General features: G+C 53.3%; 1 protein-coding gene and 1 long non-coding RNA gene across 3 annotated transcripts in view; both read left to right on the forward strand.

The window, feature by feature from the left end:
* dennd4c (DENN/MADD domain containing 4C) overlaps window positions 1-22,218 on the forward strand; it is a 205,021-nt gene that overhangs the window by 175,022 nt on the left and 7,781 nt on the right. The window lies entirely within an intron of this gene.
* On the forward strand, window positions 3,505-5,831 carry LOC146521748 (uncharacterized). The gene is made up of 2 exons (XR_014873454.1): window positions 3,505-3,572; window positions 5,732-5,831. It is a non-coding gene; the product is annotated as an uncharacterized LOC146521748 (long non-coding RNA).

The raw sequence follows: 22,218 nt of genomic DNA on the forward strand, positions 1-22,218 counted from the left end.
TTAAAAAGTTAATCTCTGTCCAAAAGATGCAGTCAGTTTACTTTTTACTCACTATGAGCATCATTCATTATTCTCCCGCACTGCAGTAATAAGGTTAGGATATGTATTTTATTTTTTAAATTCCAATCCATTCTTCTTTTGCAGCATTTAAATAACCTTTATCTGATTCGATGATTTTGAATTTGTCTCCTCACCAAACCAGGAAACTTTCTCGTGTGTGTATTTCTTTTTGATTTGGCAGTTTTAGTTTAGTTTTAAATAATCCTCTAGACCAGGACTGCACTTTTGAAATTTACCGAGTTACTGGTGGTCTGGGGATGGAGACACCAGCAGTACTGATTTGCCGGTGTGTGGAAAAAGCATTTTAATATTATAGCCTGGAGTGATTTGGATATGCATGCACAATGTTTCTATATATTCTGAGGAGTCGAGGTCTACAGGACCATGAAACTCACCTTAAAACTGTATTTGGAGGATTTGGCCAAAACAGGAACCTTTTTTTGTTTTGTTGTTGTTGTTGTTGATTTTTTTCCCCCTCTTTATTTATAGAGTTTTTACATGTAAATTGACATATCAGGCCCAATAAAGCAAGTACCAACCGATACAAAGACACATCTCAATACACATTAGGCCATTAAAACACACACACAGAGAACAAAAAACAAGAAAAAGAAAAAACCGAAACAAAAAACTGTTGTTGATGTTTTGAGTAAGAAAGGGAGCAGCATTCAGCACAGTTTAATCCCACTGAATCACTTTGGCTGAATGAATAAAAGCAGTAAAACATGACAGGATACTGTCTGAGGTAAATATATCTTTGTGTTCGCCACAGATACGGTCAATGTCCAGAAATATGCTGACTGATACAATTTTGAAATGCCCCCTTAAACAGACAAGATTGAACCCTGAAAAATCCCCTTTCCTGATACCGATCCATAAAATATAGATGTGATGTCCTAACACTTAATCTACCCTAGATCTTTTCGAATATTAAATTTATCTTTGATGTAACCAGTTTTAAAATATTTTGCATTCTTATTGAACCTTTTGATATCTTAAAATATGCGCACACCAGGTTCCTCCTGCACTTCTCCAAGGCTGGTATCAACAGCATCCTCCTGTATCTGTGAGGATCTAAAACTTTGTACCGTCTCTGGGAACTGCCAGGATCCATCCTCCTGAGCTAGAAGAAGCTCCTCTACTGAGACAAACCCAGTGTGTGTGATTACTACAGCAGTGGAAAATAGGGCAAAAGGGGCAAGTGCTACTTTTTATTTACCGGTATTTGTATTTTTTGTATTGATTTATATTTAAACATTCAGTGACTGGTGACTGCGGGTCAATGACGTTCAGTGGCTCCAAACCAATTTCCCTCTTTCAAAGAACTTTTCTATATGTAGCTGCTTTCAGGTGACGCTCAAACATTTGCTCATATGGGTAACCAGCCAATTTGACTGAGTGAAAAATATGTAAGAACCAGTGAGAGGAAGGCTAACACAACAAAAATATATATGAGTACTCAGGGAGAGGGTAGTTTGTGGTTCTAGGTTCATTCTTCTTTCACATTCTGGTGGAGATTTATAATCCAGCCAGTTTCACCGCTAAGAAATAGAAATGGAAGGATCAGAATCTTCTTCAATAAAGGGAATTAACTTAAGGATGTACTGGTTTAACATTGTTCCTAATTTTGGTTGACTTTTGCCGTTTAGCTGCTTCAAGTTTCCTTCAGGTTTACTTGTTTAAAGGTACTGCAGTGTTTTATTTGACGTGTCTGCAGTCAATTGTGTTGCTGCAGCTGACTGAGACTCATCATTTGTTCTTCCTTCCTTTAATTATATTTATATGAGGAAAAGTAGATTTTTGTTTTGTTAAGACATATGTTAAGGCAGGTTTTTCACATTTTCAGATAAAATAAACACACACAAATGGTGTTAAAGGGAGATTCATAACAATAACTTCATATGCAGTTTTTACAGTTTTCCCAAGCTGTAAAAATGACAAATAAATCAATCAATAAAAATTAGCACCTGCCCTCTTTGTGTTATTTTCCACTGGCATAGTACTCACACACACACACACACACACACACACACACACACACACACACACACACACACACACACTGTTTTAAAGAAAATACATTAAGAAGCAGATTATATTATATTTATATTTCAAATGTGACAAAATGCTGATTTTACAGCAGCAAAAATATTGTATCTGTACAATATGAATGTTCACATGTACAGACTCACACTGGGGCTCTGTGTAGCTTTGTGTTTGCAGAACACACATGGAAGAGGACTGAGGCTTTGGACAATCACTACTTATCAATCACTAAAATAGATTCATAACATTTCAGATGCCCTGTGCTCAAAGCAGGTCTCACATGAGTATTGATCTCTGGGATAACGCATGTAACACCATGTAGAGAGCAGATGGGAACCGCTGTGGAGCCTTTAGCATCAAACACTTATACACAGATTAAACATTGTTGATTTTGTCTATAATTCAATAATAAATTCATTAAAATAATTAAAAATGACCTTTCCTTGTTATAATTCCATACATTCATTTTTAACCTGGACAGAGTCCTTCAATAGAGGTCTTAGATTTTCATGTATGTGCTGATGTAAGCTGTATTTATCGGTTTTTAAACACAGTGATCGAGGAATGGGGAAGCCAGATTTGAATGAGTCTTCCAATTAATTTTTGTGCACTCTACAGCTTAACAAACAGATGCAGCAGTTACTTGTTAAACGTTGTAACTTACCAGAGCTCTGTAGTGATGGCCAAATGAAGCTTTCTGGGGCACTGAAGCTTGTATTGAAAAACGGTTCATTACCCGAAGCTTTTCTACACAGTCCTCTGGTGGCATCTGGTGGCCAAAAGTATGAAGAGCAGCTTGAATCTACAAAATGAACCGCTCCATTATGACCGCCCACTCTACAGAGTGGAGTTCACAATTGTATTGTATTTTTTCGGGGGTGAAAAAATTGTTATGTCTATTTGTTTAATAAATAAATTTGATCAATAAACTTTGCTTATTTAAACATGTATCATGGTTTGGTCTTTCTTTGCTTGTGACTTCTTGATGTTGGTAAATATGATAGATTAAAAATACATTAATATACATGCAGTTTTGATACGGGCGACACGGGCGGTTGCCCGGGGCGGCATCGTGGTGGGGGGCGGTATCACGGGCATCGGCATACTGGGAATGGTACAGGCACCGATCGGTTTTCACCCATTTGCTGGGAGTAAGGGCGCCCTTTGTTTGCGAGGTGCGCCTGCTGCTTGCGGCACAGGGAGGAGAGGGCGGGGCTGGCTGGAGCAGCATCTAATAATCTAAACAAACCAACAAACACGAAAACACCAGACATTAAGATACAGACTTATAATTTGCACCGATGTTTTTTCGAAATTCTATACAGTGAAAAGTGAGCGCGAGAGCCCTCGGTTCGCCTGCTCGCTGCTGAAGTCAAAGTAAACTTTATTGTCATCTCCGCAGCAGTAAATGCTGGCGGACCGCGACGGATTGATCAGCAAGCGAGTTGATCCTATGACAGCTACAGGTAGGCTTTCGCTTAACCTCCGATTCCCTCCGAGTACCGAAATTTCTATTAATGTAGTTTTGCGGCGCTGTTGTAGTATATATAGAGACGACGAGGCTCCAGTTACAGCAGTGCAAGTTAACAAACAATATATATAAGAAGAGTAAGAAAATAAATATACACTTTAGGACCAGGGGTAAAGGGATCAATGACAATTTAAAATGTATATTTTATATTTTGTTGATTTAAAGTCTCACACACAACCCGTTTTTAAACTCTAAACAAGGAGAAAAGAGGAGGTGTATGTGTGTTTAAAAAAAAAAAAAAAAAAAAAAAAAAAAAGCTCGGGAGGAAAGCCGTGTGTGTATAATCTGACAATACTATAATATTGGCCATATTATATTTACATTACCACAGTGAGATGACTTTAGTCTCATGAACAACATTAACTAATTATTGTTTACTAGCTAATCTTAAATGACTATTCAGTACAGAAATGAAGCCCTTGAATCATGTTTTACAGTCCTGTGGTTTCAGCCTCAGATACTCAACTAATCAAAGTGATGTCATGACAAAAATGATTGACCAACAGAACATTTTTCTACTTCATTTCTGTCAAACAAAGCTGTATGTAACGCGGTTAGTATCATGGTTGCTAGGCAACCTGAACAGCGCGACGAAGCATATACCGTCCCATTTCACAAGCCTCTCACTTCCGCACTTCCCGTACTTATAGTACGCACCGTCCGTAGTACGCGTAGTGTGCGTACTTCAAGCGTGCATACCCCGAATTGGGACACAGCATGAGACTGGCCCCGCGCGCGCGCTCGTGTGGGGCCTGACTCTCTGTGAGTGGCCCGAGACTGAGACTGGCCCCGCGCGCGCGCTCGTGTTGTAGCGCGGCCGTTTCTGTTTAATTCCAGCGTTGCAGAGAAAGGTGCTCGAGTTATCTCCACCAAAGCGCCTCCGGTCCTGGGGTAAGTCGTTAAAAACTGCTTTTATTAGCATTCACAGCTACAAGAGGCTAAGGTTACATTTATCCTTTGTTTTAGGGTTTGATTGCTGCCTTCACCTCTCCGTGGCAAATCGCCCAACCTTAATTGGAGAATCAAGACGCCATAGTCGCCATTTGAGGGCTCCTGCTCGGTGGAGCTGCTCTCTTGTCTCGTCTCATCTTTTTGGTGTCATCTTTTATTTTTGTGGAATTGTTTTTATTAAGTGGGCTAACCTTTTTCCGGTGCGCCTGGTTTTATTGTATTTTATTCTGGATTGTTGCTTGTGATCGGGCTGGAGCGATCCTCTGCCCGAGTGTCGTGCTGGGAACTTTAAACCGCCTCAGTTGCTGATCTCAGCCTGTGGGGAGCCAGACTGGCTTGTGATCGAGGCCTGAACAATTGCCAATAGCACGAGTTGTAGTTTAATTTGTGGGGTGTAAGCCTTCCAGTTTGGTGTGCATGTGAGATTTCCTTTATTAAAGATTGAAGTTTTTGTTTTTATATGTAGCGAGCCTGACTCTCGGTGTCCTTTTTACTCTTTTAAGGTATTGCTCTGTTTTATTTCAGTGAACAGAGGACGTGCCAGTGGCCCTGGGACCTCAGGTGGTGGGTCGTTTTCAGACTTTCCTTTGTGTAAAGGAAGCTGTAGTGATTTTCTTGTGTGGGTTTTCTTTTCTTTTTTTTGGGGGGGGGGGGGGGGGGGGGGGTCCATAGCTGCTGGCAAGTAAATTCCATGATTGGTTTTTAACTTTAGGACACTGTCAACAACGACGCTACATTTTGTTTTCTAATATTTTATCTATTTTCACTATAAATAAAATTATTAATATTGGAGCCAACCTGCGTCGGTGTGCATCCTTGAATCTGTGCGGCCTCTCTTATTCCTTTAATCTATTTTTCTTAAATAGGAATTTCCTGGGGAAATGGGGAGACGACTTGGTCACACTAATGAAGTGGCAGCAGGGCTCGGAGTATGTTGTTCACTCAATAGCAGGAAAATTGAGAGAGACTCGCACCAAAAATGGGATTTACGACAAATGATAATTAAAAAACACGGAAATGTAAAATAATTAATCATACATATAAAATGAGAACAAATAAACAAGTTGTTGCCGATATTTATTTTTTTATTGTATTTGCATTTAATTGGATGAGAGCTTCTTTCCGTTGCTTCCTTATTTTAAGTGATTAAGGATAAGTTGGACAACCATGAAGTGTTTCATCTATCCGTTGGATTATAGGACTTGGACTTCCAATTTCCTGAGCAAAATTGGAGTCGAGAAGAGGAAGGGCCCTGCCTCCATGCGAAGGCGGAGAACGTGAACTTCCGCGCCAGAAGGCCCTGCCCACTCCGCCCTGCAGTATAAAACCGAAACAACCCCGTATCCCGGCTCAGGCAACCCGCGGCGACGCTTGTAAAGGTCGAGAAATAAAAGGATTATTATCGTAAGCCTTGTGGATAAAGGTAAGATTTACAGACTTTTGATTTCAAATACAAACACTCGAAGGTAGTGTTTGTACGTTAGACAAAAGTTGTTCGTAATGATAGTGTTAACAGATATGTCCAAATTTAAACTAAAAAAAAACAAAAAAACAAATCAGCTCAGTTGCAGCGAAGACTGCATTTTAGTTTGAAACTTTATATAAAGTGTTCGTTCAATGTTTATGCTGGATTGAGCAAACATGACAAGTTACACAACTACAAGAGCGTCGGGTTCTGAGCGGTTTGCTGCTACCAGGCAGTGGAGAGAGGGGACACTTGGGCAGTGCATTTATCACGCATTTATAACTGAGGATAAAACAGAAAAACATGAAGGAGATTTTACTTGCTTTCTCCTGGTGCTTTATAGCAGATAACCTTAAAAATATTCTGCAGTAGATCTAAAACTGAAGAAAACCATGAATCGGCATATGAACATGTATTGTGTACAGATTTATAATGCAGCCAGTTTCACTGCAGTGAACCCTTGAAATAGATCTTTAAAGGGAATGAACTTAAGGATTAAATGTACTGGTTTAACGTTGTTCCTAATTTTGGTTAACTTTTGCCTGTTAGCTGCTCCAAGTTTCCTTGTTTAAAAGGTACTACAGTGTTTTCTTTGACGTGTCTGCAGTTATCGCTGATTGTGACTTATTTGTTCTTCCCTCTAAAAGACTTGAAGCTGCAATGGACGGACACGGTGAAGATGCCACTCTGCTCTATGTCCTGTGTGTGTATTCCTGGTTTCGTTTCCATCTCATCTACCACCAGACTGACGGACTGGCTGTGATACTTTATGGTGACAGAGAGAAGCTTGCTGCGATATTCCTGCAGAGGATGGTGACGGAGTTCTTCAGGAACTGGATTCACAGGCCTGAGTGACCAAGACCATCAGTGACTTGCCTGTATCCAGAGAGCAGCTGGGAACCTCTGAAGTGCCTTCAGCGTCCAACAGTGCCTGCACAGATTGTAGAATTTTGTACAAAGTCCTCTGGTGACGCCTGATGGCCAAAAATATGAAGAGCAGCTTGAATCTACAAAATGAACTGCTTCATTATGACCGCCCACTCTAGAGTAGAGTTCACAATTCTGTCTGATATTGGGCTGCCGTTGCTTTGCTAGTTGGGAGGTGAAAAAATTGTGATGTCTATTTGTTTAATAGATAAATTTGGTCAATAAACTTTGCTTATGCGCCATGATGTGGTCTTTCTTTACTTGTGACTTCTTGATGTTGGTAAATACAATACATGAAAACTACATATAATATACATATAATAATGTACAACACATTATGGAGTACGCTTCTGCTGTGAGATCCTGCCTCCATGAACTCATGCAATTAATCACTGGACAGAAAGACAGCTGTGTGTATAAATAATATGATATTGGGCCAATTTTCTTATACATATTTTTGACCAGGAGGTAGAACTGATTGTGAACTGAAAAGGGAAAATGCTTATGAACTTGTAAAGTAAAAACGTGATGCATTTAAGGTTATCCGTTTGGTTTTTGTTTGAAAAGAGAATTTGTTCCACTGTGCGATTGCCGAGTTTCTTTTCTTAGAGATAATTTCTTCTGCATTAGAAAAAAATGTGGAACAAAGAGGCTGGCGAGCCCAGAAACTGCAATGCAAGTTGGTAGAGATGCAGGTATATGGTCTTCCTGGATCCCACAGACGATCAGCTAAAACTATTAGCGCGTCGGGGCGCGAGTCGGGGGGCGCGCGCACTCAGGCTTACTCTCCCTACTGAGAGTCGGGGCGCACGCTCCGAGAGGGCTCTCGGGGCTCCGACTCTCGGGGCCTGAGTCGGGGGGTGCGCGCATTCCGACTCTCGGGGCGCGAGTCGGGGGTGCGCGCACTCACACTTACTCTCCTTACTGAGAGTCGGGGCGCGAGTCGGGGCGCGCGCACGTTCCGACTCTCGGGGCGCGAGTCTGGGGGTGCGCGCACTCAGGCTTACTCTCCTTACTGAGAATCGGGGCGCGCACTCCGACTCTCGGGACGCGAGTCGGGGGGCGCGCGCCCCGATTCTTACTGAGTCTTACTGAGGGGCCTGAGAGGGCTCTCGGTGCTCTGGCTCTCGGGGCGCGAGTCGGGGGGCGCGCGCACTCAGGCTTACTCTCCTTACTGAGAGTCGGTGCGCACGCTCCAAGAGGGCTCTCGGGGCTCTCGGGGCTCCGACTCTCGAGGCGCGAGTCGGGGGGCGCCCGCACTCAGGCTTACTCTCCTTACTGAGAGTCGGGGCGCGAGTCGGGGGGCGCGCGCTGTTATGGCCCGTCTAGGCGCGGCCAGACCACAACATAAAGGGTGATCCATCCCCGTCCAATCCCAAGCAGCACGTCACACACTTAATATTTTGTGACAGTGATTTATTTACAATAAGTGCGTTAAACCAAGGAAGGGAGCATATCTTAACGTCAGGGTGAACCCAAAGCCAAAACAAAAAACAAAAGGGTAACCTATCTCAAGAATAAACAACTTACCTACCCAAAAAGAATTAAACCAAACGACACTCACTTTCCTCCCTGCCTAACAAAAACAGGAGAAAACTGATCAAACAAAAAGGCGGTCCACCCCTACATGCTCTTACATCGAGTAACATAACACAGTGACACAGTGAATGGTCTACTGGTTGGGTTGGGCCGAGGATGAATCAAGTAGCAGTCGCCGGCGGTCTCCTCTTATCTGCTGTCTCCCGGTCCGCAGCCAATCGGTGCGAGCCATCCACCCTGGACGCACCAATCCCGGAGGAGCACCTGGACACTCAAATTTGCCTGTGATTAAGATCAGTCGTAACAGCGCATTCCGACTCTCGGGACGCGAGTCGGGGAGCGTGCGCACTCCGACTCTCGGGGCGCAAGTCGGGGGACGCGCGCCCCGATTCTTACTGAGTCTTACTGAGGGGCCTGAGAGGGCTCTCGGGGGTCCGGCTCTCGGGGCTCTGGCTCTCGGGGCGCGAGTCGGGGGGCGACTCTTTCTCTGCCTGTGTGCGCCTGCGGGTGTGTGCCTGAGAGCGCGACTCTTTCTCTGCCTGTGTGCGCCTGCGTGTGTGTGCCTGAGAGCGCGACTCTTTCTCTGCCTGTGTGCGCCTGCGTGTGTGTGCCTGAGAGCGCGAATCTTTCTCTGCCTGTGTGCGCCTGCGTGTGTGTGCCTGAGAGCGCGACTCTTTCTCTGCCTGTGTGCGCCTGCGTGTGTGTGCCTGAGAGCGCGACTCTTTCTCTGACTTTGTTCGCCTGCGTGTGTGTGCCTGAGAGCGCGACTCTTTCTCTGCCTGTGTGCGCCTGCGTGTGTGTGCCTGAGAGCGCGACTCTTTCTCTGCCTGTGTGCGCCTGCGTGTGTGTGCCTGAGAGCGCGACTCTTTCTCTGCCTGTGTGCGCCTGCCTGTGTGTGCCTGAGAGCGCGACTCTTTCTCTGCCTGTGTGCGCCTGCGTGTGTGTGCCTGAGAGCGCGACTCTTTCTCTGCCTGTGTGCGCGTGCGTGTGTGTGCCTGAGAGCGCGACTCTTTCTCTGCCTGTGTGCGCCTGCGTGTGTGTGCCTGAGAGCGCGACTCTTTCTCTGCCTGTGTGCGCCTGCCTGTGTGTGCCTGAGAGCGCGACTCTTTCTCTGCCTGTGTGCGCCTGCCTGTGTGTGCCTGAGAGCGCGACTCTTTCTCTGCCTGTGTGCGCCTGCGTGTGTGTGCCTGAGAGCGCGACTCTTTCTCTGCCTGTGTGCGCCTGCCTGTGTGTGCCTGAGAGCGCGACTCTTTCTCTGCCTGTGTGCGCCTGCCTGTGTGTGCCTGAGAGCGCGACTCTTTCTCTGCCTGTGTGTGCCTGAGAGCGCGACTCTTTCTCTGCCTGTGTGTGCCTGAGAGCGCGACTCTTTCTCTGCCTGTGTGCGCCTGCGTGTGTGTGCCTGAGAGCGCGACTCTTTCTCTGCCTGTGTGCGCCTGCGTGTGTGTGCCTGAGAGCGCGACTCTTTCTCTGCCTGTGTGCGCCTGCGTGTGTGTGCCTGAGAGCGCGACTCTTTCTCTGCCTGTGTGCGCCTGCGTGTGTGTGCCTGAGAGCGCGACTCTTTCTCTGCCTGTGTGCGCCTGCGTGTGTGTGCCTGAGAGCGCGACTCTTTCTCTGCCTGTGTGCGCCTGCGGGTGTGTGCCTGAGAGCGCGACTCTTTCTCTGCCTGTGTGCGCCTGCGGGTGTGTGCCTGAGAGCGCGACTCTTTCTCTGCCTGTGTGCGCCTGCCTGCCTGAGAGCGCGACTCTTTCTCTGCCTGTGTGCGCCTGCGTGTGTGTGCCTGAGAGCGCGACTCTTTCTCTGCCTGTGTGCGCCTGCGTGTGTGTGCCTGAGAGCGCGACTCTTTCTCTGCCTGTGTGCGCCTGCATGTGTGTGCCTGAGAGCGCGACTCTTTCTCTGCCTGTGTGCGCCTGCCTGCCTGAGAGCGCGACTCTTTTTCTGCCTGTGTGCGCCTGCGTGTGTGTGCCTGAGAGCGCGACTCTTTCTCTGCCTGTGTGCGCCTGCCTGTGCGTGCCTGAGAGCGCGACTCTTTCTCTGCCTGTGTGCGCCTGCGTGTGTGTGCCTGAGAGCGCGACTCTTTCTCTGCCTGTGTGCGCCTGCGGGTGTGTGCCTGAGAGCGCGACTCTTTCTCTGCCTGTGTGCGCCTGCCTGCCTGAGAGCGCGACTCTTTCTCTGCCTGTGTGCGCCTGCGGGTGTGTGCCTGAGAGCGCGACTCTTTCTCTGCCTGTGTGCGCCTGCCTGCCTGAGAGCGCTACTCTTTCTCTGCCTGAGTGCGCCTGCGTGTGTGTGCCTGAGAGCGCGACTCTTTCTCTACCTGTGTGCGCCTGCGTGTGTGTGCCTGAGAGCGCGACTCTTTCTCTGCCTGTGTGCGCCTGCCTGTGTGTGCCTGAGAGCGCGACTCTTTCTCTGCCTGTGTGCGCCTGCGTGTGTGTGCCTGAGAGCGCGACTCTTTCTCTGCCTGTGTGCGCCTGCCTGCCTGAGAGCGCGACTCTTTCTCTGCCTGTGTGCGCCTGCGTGTGTGTGCCTGAGAGCGCAACTCTTTCTCTGCCTGTGTGCGCCTGCCTGTGTGTGCCTGAGAGCGCGACTCTTTCTCTGCCTGTGTGTGCCTGAGAGCGCGACTCTTTCTCTGCCTGTGTGCGCCTGCGTGTGTGTGCCTGAGAGCGCGACTCTTTCTCTGCCTGTGTGCGCCTGCGTGTGTGTGCCTGAGAGCGCGACTCTTTCTCTGCCTGTGTGCGCCTGCGTGTGTGTGCCTGAGAGCGCGACTCTTTCTCTGCCTGTGTGCGCCTGCGGGTGTGTGCCTGAGAGCGCGACTCTTTCTCTGCCTGTGTGCGCCTGCGTGTGTGTGCCTGAGAGCGCGACTCTTTCTCTGCCTGTGTGCGCCTGCCTGCCTGAGAGCGCGACTCTTTCTCTGCCTGTGTGCGCCTGCGTGTGTGTGCCTGAGAGCGCGACTCTTTCTCTGCCTGTGTGCGCCTGCCTGCCTGAGAGCGCGACTCTTTCTCTGCCTGTGTGCGCCTGCGTGTGTGTGCCTGAGAACGCGACTCTTTCTCTACCTGTGTGCGCCTGCGTGTGTGTGCCTGAGAGCGCGACTCTTTCTCTGCCTGTGTGCGCCTGCCTGTGTGTGCCTGAGAGCGCGACTCTTTCTCTGCCTGTGTGCGCCTGCCTGCCTGAGAGCGCGACTCTTTCTCTGCCTGTGTGCGCCTGCGTGTGTGTGCCTGAGAGCGCGACTCTTTCTCTGCCTGAGTGCGCCTGCGTGTGTGTGCCTGAGAGCGCGACTCTTTCTCTGCCTGTGTGCGCCTGCGTGTGTGTGCCTGAGAGCGCGACTCTTTCTCTGCCTGTGTGCGCCTGCGTGTGTGTGCCTGAGAGCACGACTCTTTCTCTGCCTGTGTGCGCCTGCGTGTGTGTGCCTGAGAGCGCGACTCTTTCTCTGCCTGTGTGCGCCTGCATGTGTGTGCCTGAGAGCGCGACTCTTTCTCTGCCTGTGTGCGCCTGCCTGCCTGAGAGCGCGACTCTTTTTCTGCCTGTGTGCGCCTGCGTGTGCGTGCCTGAGAGCGCGACTCTTTCTCTGCCTGTGTGCGCCTGCCTGTGTGTGCCTGAGAGCGCGACTCTTTCTCTGCCTGTGTGCGCCTGCCTGTGCGTGCCTGAGAGCGCGACTCTTTCTCTGCCTGTGTGCGCCTGCGTGTGTGTGCCTGAGAGCGCGACTCTTTCTCTGCCTGTGTGCGCCTGCCTGCCTGAGAGCGCGACTCTTTCTCTGCCTGTGTGCGCCTGCGTGTGTGTGCCTGAGAGCGCGACTCTTTCTCTGCCTGTGTGCGCCTGCGGGTGTGTGCCTGAGAGCGCGACTCTTTCTCTGCCTGTGTGCGCCTGCCTGCCTGAGAGCGCTACTCTTTCTCTGCCTGAGTGCGCCTGCGTGTGTGTGCCTGAGAGCGCGACTCTTTCTCTACCTGTGTGCGCCTGCGTGTGTGTGCCTGAGAGCGCGACTCTTTCTCTGCCTGTGTGCGCCTGCGGGTGTGTGCCTGAGAGCGCGACTCTTTCTCTGCCTGTGTGCGCCTGCCTGTGTGTGCCTGAGAGCGCGACTCTTTCTCTGCCTTTGTGCGCCTGCGTGTGTGTGCCTGAGAGCGCGACTCTTTCTCTGCCTGTGTGCGCCTGCCTGCCTGAGAGCGCGACTCTTTCTCTGCCTGTGTGCGCCTGCCTGCCTGAGAGCGCAACTCTTTCTCTGCCTGTGTGCGCCTGCCTGCCTGAGAGCGCAACTCTTTCTCTGCCTGTGTGCGCCTGCCTGTGTGTGCCTGAGAGCGCGACTCTTTCTCTGCCTGTGTGTGCCTGAGAGCGCGACTCTTTCTCTGCCTGTGTGCGCCTGCGTGTGTGTGCCTGAGAGCGCGACTCTTTCTCTGCCTGTGTGCGCCTGCGTGTGTGTGCCTGAGAGCGCGACTCTTTCTCTGCCTGTGTGCGCCTGCCTGTGTGTGCCTGAGAGCGCGACTCTTTCTCTGCCTGTGTGCGCCTGAGAGCGCGACTCTTTCTCTGCCTGTGTGCGCCTGCCTGTGTGTGCCTGAGAGCGCGACTCTTTCTCTGCCTGTGTGTGCCTGAGAGCGCGACTCTTTCTCTGCCTGTGTGCGCCTGCCTGCCTGAGAGCGCGACTCTTTCTCTGCCTGTGTGCGCCTGCGTGTGTGTGCCTGAGAGCGCGACTCTTTCTCTGCCTGTGTGCGCCTGCGTGTGTGTGCCTGAGAGCACGACTCTTTCTCTGCCTGTGTGCGCCTGCGTGTGTGTGCCTGAGAGCGCGACTCTTTCTCTGCCTGTGTGCGCCTGCGTGTGTGTGCCTGAGAGCGCGACTCTTTCTCTGCCTGTGTGCGCCTGCCTGTGTGTGCCTGAGAGCGCGACTCTTTCTCTGCCTGTGTGCGCCTGCGTGTGTGTGCCTGAGAGCGCGACTCTTTCTCTGCCTGTGTGCGCCTGCGTGTGTGTGCCTGAGAGCGCGACTCTTTCTCTGCCTTTGTGCGCCTGTGTGTGTGTGCCTTAGAGCGCGACTCTTTCTCTGCCTGTGTGCGCCTGCGTGTGTGTGCCTGAGAGCGCGACTCTTTCTCTGCCTGTGTGCGCCTGCGTGTGTGTGCCTGAGAGCGCGACTCTTTCTCTGCCTGTGTGCGTCTGCGTGTGTGTGCCTGAGAGCGCGACTCTTTCTCTGCATGTGTGCGCCTGCCTGTGTGTGCCTGAGAGCGCGACTCTTTCTCTGCCTGTGTGCGCCTGCGGGTGTGTGCCTGAGAGCGCGACTCTTTCTCTGCCTGTGTGCGCCTGCGGGTGTGTGCCTGAGAGCGCGACTCTTTCTCTGCATGTGTGCGCCTGCCTGTGTGTGCCTGAGAGCGCGACTCTTTCTCTGCCTGTGTGCGTCTGCGTGTGTGTGCCTGAGAGCGCGACTCTTTCTCTGCCTGTGTGCGCCTGCGGGTGTGTGCCTGAGAGCGCGACTCTTTCTCTGCCTGTGTGCGCCTGCGTGTGTGTGCCTGAGAGCGCGACTCTTTCTCTGCCTGTGTGCGCCTGCGTGTGTGTGCCTGAGAGCGCGACTCTTTCTCTGCCTGTGTGCGCCTGCCTGCCTGAGAGCGCGACTCTTTCTCTGCCTGTGTGCGCCTGCCTGCCTGAGAGCGCGACTCTTTCTCTGCCTGTGTGCGCCTGCGTGTGTGTGCCTGAGAGCACGACTCTTTCTCTGCCTGTGTGCGCCTGCCTGCCTGAGAGCGCGACTCTTTCTCTGCCTGTGTGCGCCTGCGTGTGCGTGCCTGAGAGCGCGACTCTTTCTCTGCCTGTGTGCGCCTGCGTGTGTGTGCCTGAGAGCGCGACTCTTTCTCTGCCTGTGTGCGCCTGCGTGTGTGTGCCTGAGAGCGCGACTCTTTCTCTGCCTGTGTGCGCCTGCCTGCCTGAGAGCGCGACTCTTTCTCTGCCTGTGTGCGCCTGCCTGCCTGAGAGCGCGACTCTTTCTCTGCCTGTGTGCGCCTGCGTGTGTGTGCCTGAGAGCACGACTCTTTCTCTGCCTGTGTGCGCCTGCCTGCCTGAGAGCGCGACTCTTTCTCTGCCTGTGTGCGCCTGCGTGTGCGTGCCTGAGAGCGCGACTCTTTCTCTGCCTGTGTGCGCCTGCGTGTATGTGCCTGAGAGCGCGACTCTTTCTCTACCTGTGTGCGCCTGCGTGTGTGTGCCTGAGAGCACGACTCTTTCTCTGCCTGTGTGCGCCTGCCTGCCTGAGAGCGCGACTCTTTCTCTGCCTGTGTGCGCCTGCGGGTGTGTGCCTGAGAGCGCGACTCTTTCTCTGCCTTTGTGCGCCTGCGTGTGTGTGCCTGAGAGCGCGACTCTTTCTCTGCCTGTGTGCGCCTGCGTGTGTGTGCCTGAGAGCGCGACTCTTTCTCTGCCTGTGTGCGCCTGCCTGTGTGTGCCTGAGAGCGCGACTCTTTCTCTGCCTGTGTGCGCCTGCCTGTGTGTGCCTGAGAGCGCGACTCTTTCTCTGCCTGTGTGCGCCTGCCTGTGTGTGCCTGAGAGCGCGACTCTTTCTCTGCCTTTGTGCGCCTGCGTGTGTGTGCCTGAGAGCGCGACTCTTTCTCTGCCTGTGTGCGCCTGCGTGTGTGTGCCTGAGAGCGCGACTCTTTCTCTGCCTGTGTGCGCCTGCGTGTGTGTGCCTGAGAGCGCGACTCTTTCTCTGCCTGTGTGCGCCTGCCTGCCTGAGAGCGCGACTCTTTCTCTGCCTGTGTGCGCCTGCGTGTGTGTGCCTGAGAGCGCGACTCTTTCTCTGCCTGTGTGCGCCTGCCTGCCTGAGAGCGCGACTCTTTCTCTGCCTGTGTGCGCCTGCCTGCCTGAGAGCGCGACTCTTTCTCTGCCTGTGTGCGCCTGCGTGTGTGTGCCTGAGAGCGCGACTCTTTCTCTGCCTGTGTGCGCCTGCCTGTGTGTGCCTGAGAGCGCGACTCTTTCTCTGCCTGTGTGCGCCTGCCTGCCTGAGAGCGCGACTCTTTCTCTGCCTGTGTGCGCCTGCCTGCCTGAGAGCGCGACTCTTTCTCTGCCTGTGTGCGCCTGCGTGTGTGTGCCTGAGAGCGCGACTCTTTCTCTGCCTGTGTGCGCCTGCGTGTGTGTGCCTGAGAGCGCGACTCTTTCTCTGCCTGTGTGCGCCTGCGTGTGTGTGCCTGAGAGCGCGACTCTTTCTCTGCCTGTGTGCGCCTGCGGGTGTGTGCCTGAGAGCGCGACTCTTTCTCTGCCTGTGTGCGCCTGCGGGTGTGTGCCTGAGAGCGCGACTCTTTCTCTGCCTGTGTGCGCCTGCGTGTGTGTGCCTGAGAGCGCGACTCTTTCTCTGCCTGTGTGCGCCTGCGTGTGTGTGCCTGAGAGCGCGACTCTTTCTCTGCCTGTGTGCGCCTGCGTGTGTGTGCCTGAGAGCGCGACTCTTTCTCTGCCTGTGTGCGTCTGCGTGTGTGTGCCTGAGAGCGCGACTCTTTCTCTGCCTTTGTGCGCCTGCGTGTGTGTGCCTGAGAGCGCGACTCTTTCTCTGCATGTGTGCGCCTGCCTGTTTGTGCCTGAGAGCGCGACTCTTTCTCTGCCTGTGTGCGTCTGCGTGTGTGTGCCTGAGAGCGCGACTCTTTCTCTGCCTGTGTGCGCCTGCGGGTGTGTGCCTGAGAGCGCGACTCTTTCTCTGCCTGTGTGCGCCTGCGTGTGTGTGCCTGAGAGCGCGACTCTTTCTCTGCCTGTGTGCGCCTGCGGGTGTGTGCCTGAGAGCGCGACTCTTTCTCTGCCTGTGTGCGCCTGCGGGTGTGTGCCTGAGAGCGCGACTCTTTCTCTGCCTGTGTGCGCCTGCGTGTGTGTGCCTGAGAGCGCGACTCTTTCTCTGCCTGTGTGCGCCTGCGTGTGTGTGCCTGAGAGCGCGACTCTTTCTCTGCCTGTGTGCGCCTGCCTGCCTGAGAGCGCGACTCTTTCTCTGCCTGTGTGCGCCTGCGTGTGTGTGCCTGAGAGCGCGACTCTTTCTCTGCCTGAGTGCGCCTGCGTGTGTGTGCCTGAGAGCGCGACTCTTTCTCTACCTGTGTGCGCCTGCGTGTGTGTGCCTGAGAGCGCGACTCTTTCTCTGCCTGTGTGCGCCTGCCTGCCTGAGAGCGCGACTCTTTTTCTGCCTGTGTGCGCCTGCGTGTGTGTGCCTGAGAGCGCGACTCTTTCTCTGCCTGTGTGCGCCTGCCTGCCTGAGAGCGCGACTCTTTTTCTGCCTGTGTGCGCCTGCGTGTGTGTGCCTGAGAGCACGACTCTTTCTCTGCCTGTGTGCGCCTGCGTGTGTGTGCCTGAGAGCGCGACTCTTTCTCTGCCTGTGTGCGCCTGCGGGTGTGTGCCTGAGAGCGCGACTCTTTCTCTGCCTGTGTGCGCCTGCGGGTGTGTGCCTGAGAGCGCGACTCTTTCTCTGCCTGTGTGCGCCTGCGGGTGTGTGCCTGAGAGCGCGACTCTTTCTCTACCTGTGTGCGCCTGTGTGTGTGTGCCTGAGAGCGCGACTCTTTCTCTGCCTGTGTGCGCCTGCGTGTGTGTGCCTGAGAGCGCGACTCTTTCTCTGCCTGTGTGCGCCTGCCTGTGTGTGCCTGAGAGCGCGACTCTTTCTCTGCCTGTGTGCGCCTGCGTGTGTGTGCCTGAGAGCGCGACTCTTTCTCTGCCTGTGTGCGCCTGCGTGTGTGTGCCTGAGAGCGCGACTCTTTCTCTGCCTGTGTGCGCCTGCCTGTGTGTGCCTGAGAGCGCGACTCTTTCTCTGCCTGTGTGCGCCTGCGTGTGTGTGCCTGAGAGCGCGACTCTTTCTCTGCCTGTGTGCGCCTGCGTGTGTGTGCCTGAGAGCGCGACTCTTTCTCTGCCTGAGTGCGCCTGCGTGTGTGTGCCTGAGAGCGCGACTCTTTCTCTACCTGTGTGCGCCTGCGTGTGTGTGCCTGAGAGCGCGACTCTTTCTCTGCCTGTGTGCGCCTGCCTGCCTGAGAGCGCGACTCTTTTTCTGCCTGTGTGCGCCTGCGTGTGTGTGCCTGAGAGCGCGACTCTTTCTCTGCCTGTGTGCGCCTGCCTGCCTGAGAGCGCGACTCTTTTCTGCCTGTGTGCGCCTGCGTGTGTGTGCCTGAGAGCACGACTCTTTCTCTGCCTGTGTGCGCCTGCGTGTGTGTGCCTGAGAGCGCGACTCTTTCTCTGCCTGTGTGCGCCTGCGGGTGTGTGCCTGAGAGCGCGACTCTTTCTCTGCCTGTGTGCGCCTGCGGGTGTGTGCCTGAGAGCGCGACTCTTTCTCTACCTGTGTGCGCCTGTGTGTGTGTGCCTGAGAGCGCGACTCTTTCTCTGCCTGTGTGCGCCTGCGTGTGTGTGCCTGAGAGCGCGACTCTTTCTCTGCCTGTGTGCGCCTGCCTGTGTGTGCCTGAGAGCGCGACTCTTTCTCTGCCTGTGTGCGCCTGCGTGTGTGTGCCTGAGAGCGCGACTCTTTCTCTGCCTGTGTGCGCCTGCGTGTGTGTGCCTGAGAGCGCGACTCTTTCTCTGCCTGTGTGCGCCTGCCTGTGTGTGCCTGAGAGCGCGACTCTTTCTCTGCCTGTGTGCGCCTGCGTGTGTGTGCCTGAGAGCGCGACTCTTTCTCTGCCTGTGTGCGCCTGCGTGTGTGTGCCTGAGAGCGCAACTCTTTCTCTGCCTGTGTGCGCCTGAGAGCGCGACTCTTTCTCTGCCTGTGTGTGCCTGCGTGTGTGTGCCTGAGAGCGCAACTCTTTCTCTGCCTGTGTGCGCCTGCCTGTGTGTGCCTGAGAGCGCGACTCTTTCTCTGCCTGTGTGCGCCTGCCTGTGTGTGCCTGAGAGCGCGACTCTTTCTCTGCCTGTGTGTGCCTGAGAGCGCGACTCTTTCTCTGCCTGTGTGCGCCTGCCTGTGTGTGCCTGAGAGCGCGACTCTTTCTCTACCTGTGTGCGCCTGCCTGTGTGTGCCTGAGAGCGCGACTCTTTCTCTGCCTGTGTGCGCCTGCGTGTGTGTGCCTGAGAGCGCGACTCTTTCTCTGCCTGTGTGCGCCTGCCTGCCTGAGAGCGCGACTCTTTCTCTGCCTGTGTGCGCCTGCCTGTGTGTGCCTGAGAGCGCGACTCTTTCTCTACCTGTGTGCGCCTGCCTGTGTGTGCCTGAGAGCGCGACTCTTTCTCTGCCTGTGTGCGCCTGCGTGTGTGTGCCTGAGAGCGCGACTCTTTCTCTGCCTGTGTGCGCCTGCGTGTGTGTGCCTGAGAGCGCGACTCTTTCTCTGCCTGTGTGCGCCTGCGTGTGTGTGCCTGAGAGCGCGACTCTTTCTCTGCCTGTGTGCGCCTGCGTGTGTGTGCCTGAGAGCGCGACTCTTTCTCTGCCTGTGTGCGCCTGCCTGTGTGTGCCTGAGAGCGCGACTCTTTCTCTGCCTGTGTGCGCCTGCGTGTGTGTGCCTGAGAGCGCGACTCTTTCTCTGCCTGTGTGCGCCTGCGTGTGTGTGCCTGAGAGCGCGACTCTTTCTCTGCCTGTGTGCGCCTGCGTGTGTGTGCCTGAGAGCGCGACTCTTTCTCTGCCTGTGTGCGCCTGCGTGTGTGTGCCTGAGAGCGCGACTCTTTCTCTGCCTGTGTGCGCCTGCGTGTGTGTGCCTGAGAGCGCGACTCTTTCTCTGCCTGTGTGCGCCTGCCTGTGTGTGCCTGAGAGCGCGACTCTTTCTCTGCCTGTGTGCGCCTGCGTGTGTGTGCCTGAGAGCGCGACTCTTTCTCTGCCTGTGTGCGCCTGCTTGTGTGTGCCTGAGAGCGCGACTCTTTCTCTGCCTGTGTGCGCCTGCGTGTGTGTGCCTGAGAGCGCGACTCTTTCTCTGCCTGTGTGTGCCTGAGAGCGCGACTCTTTCTCTGCCTGTGTGCGCCTGCGTGTGTGTGCCTGAGAGCGCGACTCTTTCTCTGCCTGTGTGCGCCTTCCTGCCTGAGAGCGCGACTCTTTCTCTGCCTGTGTGCGCCTGCCTGTGTGTGCCTGAGAGCGCGACTCTTTCTCTGCCTGTGTGCGCCTGCGTGTGTGTGCCTGAGAGCGCGACTCTTTCTCTGCCTGTGTGCGCCTGCTTGTGTGTGCCTGAGAGCGCGACTCTTTCTCTGCCTGTGTGCGCCTGCGTGTGTGTGCCTGAGAGCGCGACTCTTTCTCTGCCTGTGTGCGCCTGCGTGTGTGTGCCTGAGAGCGCGACTCTTTCTCTGCCTGTGTGTGCCTGAGAGCGCGACTCTTTCTCTGCCTGTGTGCGCCTGCGTGTGTGTGCCTGAGAGCGCGACTCTTTCTCTGCCTGTGTGCGCCTGCGTGTGTGTGGGTGAGAGCGCGACTCTTTCTCTGCCTGTGTGCGCCTTCCTGCCTGAGAGCGCGACTCTTTCTCTGCCTGTGTGCGCCTGCGTGTGTGTGCCTGAGAGCGCGACTCTTTCTCTGCCTGTGTGCGCCTGCGTGTGTGTGCCTGAGAGCGCGACTCTTTCTCTGCCTGTGTGCGCCTGCGTGTGTGTGCCTGAGAGCGCGACTCTTTCTCTGCCTGTGTGCGCCTGCGGGTGTGTGCCTGAGAGCGCGACTCTTTCTCTGCCTGTGTGCGCCTTCCTGCCTGAGAGCGCGACTCTTTCTCTGCCTGTGTGCGTCTGCGTGTGTGTGCCTGAGAGCGCGACTCTTTCTCTGCCTGTGTGCGCCTGCGTGTGTGTGCCTGAGAGCGCGACTCTTTCTCTGCCTGTGTGCGCCTGCGTGTGTGTGCCTGAGAGCGCGACTCTTTCGCGACTCTTTCTCTGCCTGTGTGCGCCTGCCTGCCTGAGAGCGCGACTCTTTCTCTGCCTGTGTGCGCCTGCGTGTGTGTGCCTGAGAGCGCGACTCTTTCTCTGCCTGTGTGCGCCTGCGTGTGTGCCTGAGAGCGCGACTCTTTCTCTGCCTGTGTGCGCCTGCGTGTGTGTGCCTGAGAGCGCGACTCTTTCTCTGCCTGTGTGCGCCTGCGTGTGTGTGCCTGAGAGCGCGACTCTTTCTCTGCCTGTGTGCGCCTGCGTGTGTGTGCCTGAGAGCGCGACTCCTTCTCTGCCTGTGTGCGCCTGCGTGTCTGTGCCTGAGAGCGCGACTCTTTCTCTGCCTGTGTGCGCCTGCGTGTGTGTGCCTGAGAGCGCGACTCTTTCTCTGCCTGTGTGCGCCTGCGGGTGTGTGCCTGAGAGCGCGACTCTTTCTCTGCCTGTGTGCGCCTGCGTGTGTGTGCCTGAGAGCGCGACTCTTTCTCTGCCTGTGTGCGCCTGCCTGCCTGAGAGCGCGACTCTTTCTCTGCCTGTGTGCGCCTGCGTGTGTGTGCCTGAGAGCGCGACTCTTTCTCTGCCTGTGTGCGCCTGCGTGTGTGTGCCTGAGAGCGCGACTCTTTCTCTGCCTGTGTGCGCCTGCGTGTGTGTGCCTGAGAGCGCGACTCTTTCTCTGCCTGTGTGCGCCTGCGTGTGTGTGCCTGAGAGCGCGACTCTTTCTCTGCCTGTGTGCGCCTGCGTGTGTGTGCCTGAGAGCGCGAATTTTTCTCTGCCTGTGTGCGCCTGCCTGCCTGAGAGCGCGACTCTTTCTCTGTCTGTGTGCGCCTGCCTGCCTGAGAGCGCGACTCTGTCGGTGTCCTCGTACTCTTTTAACGTATTGCTGTTTTATTTCAGTGAACAGAGGACCTCAGGTGGTGGCTCGTTTTCACACTTTCCTTTGTACAGCACTGGGTGGGCTGTAGTGATTTTCTTGTATGGGTTGTTGTTTTTGTTTTGGGTCCACGGCTGCTGGCAAGTCAATTCCATGATTGGTTTTTAACTTTAGGACACTGTCAACAACGACGCTACATTTTGTTTTCTAATATTTTATCTATTTTCACTATAAATAAAATTATTAATATTGGAGCCAACCTGCGTCGGTGTGCATCCTTGAATCTGTGCGGCCTCTCTTATTCCTTTAATCTATTTTTCTTAAATAGGAATTTCCTGGGGAAATGGGGAGACGACTTGGTCACACTAATGAAGTGGCAGCAGGGCTCGGAGTATGTTGTTCACTTAATAGCAGGAAAATTGAGAGAGACTCGCACCAAAAATGGGATTTACGACAAATGATAATTAAAAACACGGAAATGTAAAATAATTAATCATACATATAAAATGAGAACAAATAAACAAGTTGTTGCCGATATTTATTTTTTATTCTATTTGCATTTAATTGGATGAGAGCTTCTTTCCGTTGCTTCCTTATTTTAAGTGATTAAGGATAAGTTGGACAACCATGAAGTGTTTCATCTATCCGTTGGATTATAGGACTTGGACTTCCAATTTCCTGAGCAAAATTGGAGTCGAGAAGAGGAAGGGCCCTGCCTCCATGCGAAGGCGGAGAACGTGAACTTCCGCGCCAGAAGGCCCTGCCCACTCCGCCCTGCAGTATAAAACCGAAACAACCCTGTACCCCGGCGGAGACAACCCGCGGCGACGCTTATAAAGGTCGAGAAATAAAAGGATTATTATCGTAAGCCTTGTGGATAAAGGTAAGATTTACAGACTTTTGATTTCAAATACAAACACTCGAAGGTAGTGTTTGTACATTAGACAAAAGTTGTTTGTAATGATAGTGTTAACAGATATGTCCAAATTTAAACTAAAAAAAAAAAAAAACCCCAAATCAGCTCAGTTGCAGCAAAGACTGCATTTTAGTTTGAAACTTTATATAAAGTGTTCGTTCAGTGTTTATGCTGGATTGAGCAAATATGACAAGTTACACAACTACAAGAGCGTCGGG

The sequence above is a fragment of the Neolamprologus multifasciatus genome, chromosome 3, assembly GCF_963576455.1.
Source record: "Neolamprologus multifasciatus chromosome 3, fNeoMul1.2, whole genome shotgun sequence".
Lineage (NCBI taxonomy): Eukaryota > Metazoa > Chordata > Actinopteri > Cichliformes > Cichlidae > Neolamprologus > Neolamprologus multifasciatus.